General features: G+C 43.9%; 1 long non-coding RNA gene across 2 annotated transcripts; it reads right to left on the reverse strand.

Moving 5' to 3' along the window:
• Window positions 1–580: 580 nt before the first annotated feature.
• LOC142748453 (uncharacterized) lies at window positions 581–10,378 on the reverse strand. Of its 2 annotated transcripts, none has more exons than XR_012882264.1 (3): window positions 10,238–10,378; window positions 4,496–4,650; window positions 581–3,635 (listed from the first exon to the last, which is right to left on the reverse strand). It is a non-coding gene; the product is annotated as an uncharacterized LOC142748453 (long non-coding RNA). The 2 variants fall into 2 exon arrangements; XR_012882261.1 differs by lacking the exon at window positions 10,238–10,378 and adding an exon at window positions 8,483–10,165 and having other exon boundaries at window positions 582–3,635.
• Window positions 10,379–10,485: the final 107 nt, after the last annotated feature.

Below are 10,485 nucleotides of genomic sequence, written 5' to 3' on the forward strand. Positions count from 1 at the left end.
GCCTAAGTTTTCTTGAAATATCCAATGTTTTCATACCTTGTCCAAGGTATTGCACTATTTCACGCTTTTCGGCAGCAGGGAGATCCTTTACCTTTCCCATATTGCTTGAAACCTGTGGCCTGCTTAATAATGTGGAACGTCCTTCTTAAGTAGTTTTCCTTTTATTGGGCACACCTGGAAAACTAATTATCACAGGTGTCTGAGATTGATTACAATGATCCAAAGGGCCCTAAGGGTATGTGCACACGCTAGCTACCTTTTACGTCTGAAAAGACTGACTGTTTTCAGGAGAAAACAGCTGCGTCGTTTCAGACGTAAAAGCTCCTCCTCGCATTATGCGAGTCGTCTTTGACGCTCGTAAATCTTGAGCTGCTCTTCAGTGACTTCAATGAAGAACGGCTCAAATGACGTTGCAAAGAAGTGTCCTGCACTTCTTTGCCGAGGCAGTAATTTTACGCGTCGTCGTTTGACAGCTGTCAAACGACGACGCGTAAATGACAGGTCGTCTGCACAGTACGTCGGCAAACCCATTCAAATGAATGGGCAGATGTTTGCCGACGTATTGTAGCCCTATTTTCAGACGTAAAACGAGGCATAATACGCCTCGTTTACGTCTGAAAATAGGTTGTGTGAACCCAGCCTAAGACACAATACCATCCATGAGTTTAATTGAAAAACTAATAATTAAATGTTTATGACACTTAAATCCAATGGGCATAATAATTTGGAACACAGTGTATTATCTATTAATTTGATTATGAATTATCGAGCAAGTTATCACATTCCTTATTATTTGTCTCTATCCTAATATTCACATACATATGTGAATAGAACTCCCACACTTTTTCATTTAGAGGTCAAATAGCACAGGTGCAAGTCTGACATCAGTTTCATGAGAATTATAGTTTTACATTTGAAACGCGTAGTATGTCTGTGATTGGCTCAGTATGAAATATTCTTATTGTATGCTATTGGCTGAATCCGAGTTCTTGTCATATTGAATCTGATTGTAAATGTTTGATCAATAAAACATCAGAGGAGCATTTTTGAGCATACAAGCAATGTCTGTGTCTCTTACTTCTCTCCGATATATTGATATAATCTATGATTTGGATCTGGATAAATTCCTGGATTGAGTGTCGGTTGAAACACTCATCTAAAATTTCAGTCTAATATATTTTGAGCCATGACTTCCTCAACATCAGGTTAATTTTGCCCTATCTGAGGGCATCATAAAGTAGTGATAGTGACCATGCTTCCAGCGCTGGGTCACTTAGACGGAATCAATAGCGCAGTCGACTGCGCTATTGATTCAGTCAAAAAAACGGAACCCTTTCACAATGGTGACAAACAATGGCGATGGAAACGGAAGCTTTGGTTTCCGTTTGTCTTTCCTTTGAGGGGGTCCCCTGACGGAAATCTCTGAAGGCACCCCTGAAAGGAACACAGCGCTGATGTGAACACAGCCTTATATCATTTCCCACATTTCAAACAAGAATATGGTTTTGTCTCTGTGTAAAATCTTTGATAAGTTTTAACATTAGATTTTATTGTAAAACATTTTCTACATATAGAACATTAAAACGCCTTCTCCCCTGTGTGACTTGTCTGATGAAACCTAAGTTTGGCATTAGTAATAAAACATTTCCCACATTCTAAACATGAATACGGCTCCTCCCCTGTGTTACTACTCATGTATAACAAGATTTGATTGATCTATAAAACATTTCCCATATTCTGAACATGAATATGGCTTCTCTCATGTGTGACTTCTCTCGTGGTTAACAAGACTTGAATTTGATGTAAAACATTTCCCACATACTGAATAGGAGTATGGCTTCTCTCCTAAGTGACTTTGCTTATATGTAACAAGATGTGATGTATTTGTTAAACATTTCACACATAGTGAACATGAATACAGCTACTCCACGGTGTGAATTCTCTCATGTGTAAGAAGATATACAAAATATTTCCCACATTCTGAGTATTGATATGTCTTCTCTCCTGTATGTCTTCTATTATGTTTATTAACATCTGATCTATTTGTAAAGCATTTCCCACATTCTGAACATGCATACGGCTTCTCGCCTGTGTGACTTCTGTTGTGTTTAATAAGATCTGATTTATTTGTAAAGCATTTCCCATATTCTGAACATGCATACGGCTTCTCTCCTGTGTGACTTCTCTTATATATAACAAATTCTGATTAAGATTTAAAACATTTCCCACATTCTGTACATCAATATGGCTTCTCCCCTGTGTGACTTCTCTCATGTGTAACAAGACAAAATTTCCTTGAAACACATTTTTTACATTCTGAACATGAATATGAATGAGTTCTGTATAACCTAATTGCTGCAGAGTCACCAAATCTCAATTTTATAAAACTATCTTAAGACTGTAGAAAATGGAAAGCAATCTGTCCAGATTTGTCAGAAGAAGTTGGGATGGCAACTCTGAAATTCATATGTAAAATTACCAATAATCTCTCATTACGTTCATCTCAGTTAATTATATTTTATATGGTATATTGTACGCCAAATCCACTCTTTCCATGGGGTGTCAAAGGAGAATTTGTTTTACCTGAAATTTCCATTCATCTACGATTAGGCCTAGTAGATTGTCATGAACTGGAAAAAACGGTCTCTTCTTTGCTCGTAGCCCTGCAAATATCTCGTCCTGCACTGAATGGGCTTCCTGGATGTCCTCTACCCCATTGTAGTCATAACAGCATTAAGGAGTTCATCCATCTGATCTAATGAGAAATAGTATGTCTGAGGCGGTCATCTGCGGCCCGCTGACATATATGGACAGTGACGTCAGAGGCTTCTCCAAAAGAGGAATCCCCCGCCAGGCTGTCAGAAACGCTCTGGATGGGGATTTCACTCCTAGAAGGAGCCCCAATAGAGCTATCTACAGGGGTGTGTGCACGAGGCAATACGGTATCTACAAAAGGGGTGTGTGCGCGTGGCACTACCAACAGAGGGCACTGTGTCATTATCTACAGAGGGCATTATCTACAGAGGGCACTGTGGCATTATCTACAGAGGGCACTCTGTCATTATCTACAGAGGGCACTATGGCATCTAAATCCCATCTTACCCCCATAGAAAGTGATACCAGGAACGGCATCAACCCTCTTACATGCATTAATAGGGAAAGGAAAAACACTGAGGATTGGGGGGTGGGTCTATTTAACTTCTTGTTGTTTCCAGTGACTATTACATGTGGAGCCTCAGCCTCCTGTGGTACTGTAATGGAGCATACAGTGAGAAATATATATATATCGTTTTACGTTGTGATGTGTTCGGCCGGTAGTTCTCCATCATGACCTCCTTGTACAGATACTTGTGTCCTTCTACATACTCCCACTCCTCCATGGAGAAATAGACAGCAATGTCCTGACACCTAATGGGAACCTGACACACACAATGATAGTCATTATCCAGACACTTCCAGTGCTGATACTGTATAATTTCCCATCATTCCCAGCAGTGTCACCTCTCCAGTCAGCAGCTCAGTCATCTTGTGGAGAAGTTCTAGAATCTTCTGCTTATTGTTCTTCTCATGCATCCGGGAGTGAGGAGGGAGATCTATTATGGGAGTCCGGCTCCTGCTCCGCTGACTCATGACTTCTGGGGGCGAGAGAGGGGGGGAGAGAGAGAGAGATTCTTAGAAAACTTCATTTGTATAACCCTAAGGAAAATGGGATATGATGGAAACCTTTATATATGTTACAGGAGGAAAGAAACAAGCACAGGAACACGAGGGCAAAATCTGACATTAGTGTGGGGGAAGATCAGAATATATAAACCTGCCTGGTGTAATCCTAGATCTATCCTAAGAGAAACATAAGAAGGAAATAATATAAATGTCAACTAGATGGACCATGTGTTCTCCTCCTGACGTCATCTTCTATGTTTCTATATAGATGTCAGACTAGTGGTAGAAATCCTCATCTCCAGGATTGACTTCTGCCATGTAATTCTCCTCCTGCCTTCATCTTCTATGTGTCTATATAGATGTCAGACTAGTAGTAGAAATCCTCGTCTCCAGGACAGACTCCGGCCATGTGATTCTCCTCCTGCCGTCATCTTCTATGTTTCTATATAGACTAGTGGTAGAAATCCTCGTCTCCAGGACAGACTCCGGCCATGTGATTCTCCTCCTGCCGTCATCTTCTATGTTTCTATATAGATGTGAGACTAGTGGTAGAAATCCTCGTCTCCAGGATGGACCATGTGATTCTCCTGGTTCCTGTGGTCCTTCTCCTCCTGGTTACAACGTCACTACTTACTATTCTCATTACTCTACAACATTAGTATTAGCATGATACATAACTGGTCATATTGCTGGCTGATCTTCACTTCTTTCCGTCACTTGGAATGTCTCGTAGATGGTATACAGGACACTGGATTCTTCCTATGATGTATCTTCCCTATGTGTGACTTGTTACATAATACAATAAAGAACATAGAGATATAGAAATGTTTACCTCTCCGCTCAGCAGGTAAATTATCTCCAGGATGAAGTTTAATATTCTTGTGGTCATCTCATTGCTGTCCTTGTCCATTGTTGGTGGGTCATTCAGGAGAAGGAACGTTCTGGATGAGAACATAGATCCACTGGAAGTTGTAGTACTGCAGGCACCTTTATGAGAAGAGGAGGGAATCATACAGGGGACGACGCCATGTGTGAAATACAGAAACTCACTTATTGAGAGAAACCGGTTCTCCGAGCCTCCACCACATGGAATAATGGGGCATAACCAGCATCGACAATTATCTACAGGATGTATCATAAATGTCTGATTGATGATAGGTGCGGGTCCCAGAGGGGTGACCCGTACCTATATGGATGAGAGGGACCTGTACCTATGTGGACGAGGGGGACCTGTACCTATGTGGACGAGGGGGACCTGTAACTATGTGGACAACTGGGGCTGCTGGCGACTGATCCAGGCAGAGAATGAATAAAGAGGTGGTCACACATGTACGACTCGTTATATTAAATTCTACGGGTGTAAAGGAAACAGACGAGCGTGGCCACTTCTACATTCATTCTCTACCTGGATACAGTGACCACCTCACCAAGCGGGTCGGGGGACCTCTCTTCTCTACATAGGTGTGGTTCCCATAGGAGGATCTGCATCTATCAGACATTTATGGAATATCCTGTTGATATGTTATAAATGTGATAAAAATAACACTTAACAACTGTGGTGGAAAAAAAAGAATTAGGGTATGTTCACACGAGGGCGTCCGTTACGGCTGAAATTACGGGGATGTTTCAGCCTGAAAACATCCCCGTAATTTCAGCCGTACCGGCATGTGCAGGCGCTTGAACGCCGCGTCAATTACGGCCGTAATTGGCGCTGCTATTCATTGGAGTGAATGAAGAACGGCTCCAATTACGGCCAAAGAAGTGACAGGTCACTTCTTTGACGCGGGCGTCCATTTACGCGCCGTCATTTGACAGCGGCGCGTAAATATACGCCTCGTGTGAACAGACAAACGTCTGCCCATTGCTTTCAATGGGCAGATGTTTGTCAGCGCTATTGAGGCGCTATTTTCGGGCGTAATTCGGGGCAAAAACGCCCGATTTACGTCCGTAAATAGGCCGTGTGAACATACCCTTACACTTCCTAGTAATTTCATGGCTTTATTCACAAACATTTCCACGTCTCCACCCTAGTCTAGTCTCTCTAGCTGGAGAAGAACCCATGCTAGGGCGGAAACGTGGCAATGTTTGGTGAATACAGCGATGTAGGTTTTTAGGATCTAGAACGAGTGCAGTGTTTTTTTCTATTTTGGCTGGTATAGTGGAGCTGAAAGGGCTAAAGCTCGACACTGCATGCACCCGTATGTATATACAACCTGGAGAACTTTCTTTCCATATGTTGGGAGTTGTGATGTGCTGCTGATCTCTACATTCTTTCATACATTATCATATTCACCTGTCTTCTCCATTCCCTCACGACCGGTGGACGGTCTAAACACCAATATCGCAGTATTCTCAATCAAGCGAAGATCAACATTTAACTCCTCGGTGACATGTTACACAACTGTACGTTCCAGCCACAAAGGGCGCATTATGAAGCGGGATGACAGGCTGAGCCCACTCCAAAATCAGCGGGTGTCAGCAGCATGTTACAGCCAACACCACACTGCAACAATTCAGATCCCGTTGGTTTAACCCCTTAAATGCCACGGTCAATAGCGGCTGCGGCACTTAAACCATTAGAAATGGGCCCCCCCTCTGAATTACCCTTCGCTGATGGTTGTCATGGCAGTCTGGTGGTTAATGAAGGACCCCAGGTCTGCAATCTTTGTGCTCCTATTAAGCCCTGCCAGAGATCAACAGGAGCCTGTAAAAGTCACGATATACTGCAATACATTAGTGCATGAAAGTGACCCAACAATCTCTGGTTCAAGTCTCCTAGGGGGACTAATAAAAAAAAATGAAAAAAGTTAGTCATACAGCCCTGGCCGCATTTGTTAGGCATCTAGCTGCCATAGCAACTCATCAAACGCTCACAATCGCATTAGCGGACCGCTGATAGACGACAGACAGCCTCCTACCTCCGTAAACCCCTTAGATGCTGCAGTCGCTATTGACTATGGCATCTAAGGGGTTAAGTGGACGTCTACTCAAGCAGGATCCCGGCAGTCATGTCTTGTGCCTTCCTTTGTATAGTAACGTTTCTTCATATGTTTATTGGTCCTACTTTCTGGCCTTTAGTCCCTATTTCTCTCGACCCCCCCAGTTGTTGGAGTTGACCTGATCGTAATATAAAGGAAAGTTCCGAAGATAAAGTCGCGTGTCCCTGAACTGAAGTGTTAGCGCATGTGGACTCATACGTGAACGGTTCACATTTCACATTATTCACCAGGGACCCCAGATATAAACTGCGGTGTCTATACTGGTGCCAAAAACTGCAATACCTTGGACTAAATCCCCATCTTTACCAGGACAATTCTAGATACTCTGGATACGGGGAGATAATTCATGTTTTACCTTCCACCGTATCTGAAATATTCACTGCTTTATATTAACATCAATACAATCCCAAGGTAAGTAAAGGAGCTAAGCAAATCCAGCCGTTCATTGTGGGATCATCAGACAGGAATTCCCCCAATTCATTCTCAGTCCTAACAAGGCACCAAATTCTTCATATATTCATCTGACGTGCCACACTGAGAATCCAGCACCAAAAAACAGGAGCGAGACCTCCACATACAGCGAAATCCCCCCAAATACAAGCCCTCCTATGCATCATCTCCTCCAACAATATGACAACAACGTGTCCCCACATCTAGTACCAGGCAAAAAGATGAACATGATGGAGGACTTGTAACCCATTCCCACAAATCTATCACCAAAACATCCCAGAGTAAGTCCCAATACACAGCGTACAAGACCACTGCTGCATAAAGTGAACGAAGATCTGACACATCATGTCACCAGCAAACGTTCTCCTCACATGTAACACGTGTCACGTCACCAGCAGCATCTCTCCTCACATATAACACGCGTCACGTCTCCGGCAGCCTCTCTCCTCACATGTAACACGTGTCATGTCACCGGCAGCCTCTCTCCTCACATATAACACGTGTCATGTCACCGGCAGCCTCTCTCCTCACATATAACGCATGTCATGTCACCTGCAGCCTCTCTCTTCACATATAACATGTGTCATGTCACCGTCACTTTCTCCTCACATATAACACGTGTCATGTCACCGGCAGCCTCACTCCTCACATATAACACGTGTCATGTCACCAGTAGCCTCTCTCCTCACAAATAACACGTGTCATGTCACCGGCAGCCTCTCCCCTCACATATAACACATGTCATGTCACCTGCAGCCTCTCTCTTCACATATAACATGTGTCATGTCACCGTCACTTTCTCCTCACATATAACACGTGTCATGTCACCGGCAGCCTCTCTCTTCACATATAACACGTGTCATGTCACCGGCAGCCTCTCTCCTCACATATAACACGTGTCATGTCACCGGCAGCCTCTCTCCTCACATATAACACGTGTCATGTCACCGGCAGCCTCTCTCCTCACATATAACACGTGTCATGTCACCTGCAGCCTCTCTCCTCACATATAACACGTGTCATGTCACCGTCACTTTCTCCTCACATATAACACGTGTCATGTCACCGGCAGCCTCTCTCCTCACATATAACACGTGTCATGTCACCGGCAGCCTCTCTCCTCGCATATAACACGTGTCATGTCACCGGCAGACTCTCTCCTCACATATAACACGTGTCATGTCACCGGCAGCCTCTCTCCTCACATATAACACGTGTCATGTGTCCGGCAGCCTCTCCTCACATATAACACGTGTCATGTCATTGTCACTTTCTCCTCACATATATCACATGTTTTTGTTGTAGTTTTACCAGAAATACAAAGAAAAATAGAAGAAAAGCTATAGAATAAGCCGGTGATGTCATCTTACCTTACACTGCAGTCACGCGCCGCGTCTTCTTCTACAAATAACGTAAGACAGGGGGGAATGCAGCTTAGTGAGATATATATCGCCAGATGAAGGAGCTGGGATAATAATCACGTGACATGAAGGGACGGAGCTCAACTGTGCAGCGGATAAAGGACCTGTAAAAACGCATATGTAAGGGTAAATGTGAGGGGCGGGGCTATGTGAGGGGCGGGGCTATGTGACGTGTGTTCAGGTGATGGATTCAGTGTTTTCTCTTCTATAGGTTGTCAGCAATTGTGTGAGAGGGAGCCAGAGGAATGCTGGGAGTTGTAGTCCTCTCCTCTCATATCTCCTCCCTGTAATGTCCACTGATATCCCATAATAACAGTCTGGACATGCTGGTAGTTGTAGTCCTCTCCTCTCATATCTCCCCCTGTAATGTCCTCTGATATCCCATAATAACAGTCTGGACATGCTGGTAGTTGTAGTCCTCTCCTCTCATATCTCCCCCTGTAATGTCCTCTGATATCCCATAATGACGGCCTGGACATGCTGGGAGTTGTAGTTCTCCATTATATCTCCTCCTGTAATGTCCTCTGATATCCTATAATAACAGCCTGGACATGCTGGTAGTTGTAGTCCTCTCCTCGTATATACAAAAAAAATAAAAAAATATATATATATATATCAGCGTCTGCGGTGTGCATCTGCATTTTCTTGTTACTGGTATTACATTAGTCTCGGCAGATTTGCACCTACATATCTATTTCATGTTTAGGAGGCGCTGACCAACTCTTTTTGTTTGCAGACTGTTATTATGGGATATCCGAGGACCTTACAGGGAGGAGGTACAAGAGGAGAGAACTACAACTCTCATCATGTCCAGGCTGTTATTATGGGATGTCAGAGACATTACAGGGAGGAGATAACTACAACTCCCAGCATGTCCAGGCTGTTATTATGTGATATCCGAGGACCTTACAGGGAGGAGGTACAAGAGGAGAGAACTACAACTCTCATCATGTCCAGGCTGTTATTATGGGATGTCAGAGACATTACAGGGAGGAGATATAAGAGGAGATAACTACAACTCCCAGCATGTCCAGGCTGTTATGTGATATCAGAGGACATTACAGGGAGGAGGTATAAGAGGAGAAAACTACAACTACCAGCATGTCCAGACTGTTATTATGGGATATCAGAGGACATTACAGGGAGGAGGTATAAGAGGAGGACTACAACTCCCAGCATGTTATTATGTGATATCAGAGGACATTACATGGAGGAGGTATAAGAGAGGACTACAACTACCAGCATGTCCAGGATGTTATGATGGGATATCAGAGTACATTACAGGGAGGAGTATAAGAGGAGAGAACTACAACTCCCATCATGTCCAGACTATTATGGGATATCAGAGGACATTACAGGGAGGAGGTAAAAGATAACTACAACTCTCAGCATGTCCAGACTGTTATTATGGACTACCAGAGAACATTACACACTGATCTCATCACCTCCGCTGCACAGCTAAGCTCCGCCCACTCCTGTCACGTGATTATTTTCACAGGTCTTTCATCCGGCGATTCTTTACTGCTTTATTGAGCTCCGCCCCCTGATGTATTGATCACATGATAGTGACGTCATCACAGCGCCTTCGTCTACTTCTCTGCCTTGCTGAGCTCCGCCCCCTTTACAAATTTATGACATGATGATGACGTCACCACCACAGGTACTTCATCCATCACGTCATCGCTGTACACTTTAGGTACTAACCACATGATAGTGACGTCACCACAGCTGCTTGGTCTACTATTCCGCAACACAGTTGAGCTCCGCCCCCTCAGGATCACATGATGGTGACGTCATCCCAGGTCCTTCATCCACCACTTCTCCGCTGCACTATTGAGCTCCGCCCCCTCAGGTACTGATCGCATGATGATGACGTCATCACAGGTGCTTCATCCACCACTTCTCAGCTGCACTATTGAGCTCCGCCCCCTCAGGTACTAATCGCATGATGG

The sequence above is a fragment of the Rhinoderma darwinii genome, chromosome 1 (assembly GCF_050947455.1).
Source record: "Rhinoderma darwinii isolate aRhiDar2 chromosome 1, aRhiDar2.hap1, whole genome shotgun sequence".
NCBI lineage: Eukaryota > Metazoa > Chordata > Amphibia > Anura > Rhinodermatidae > Rhinoderma > Rhinoderma darwinii.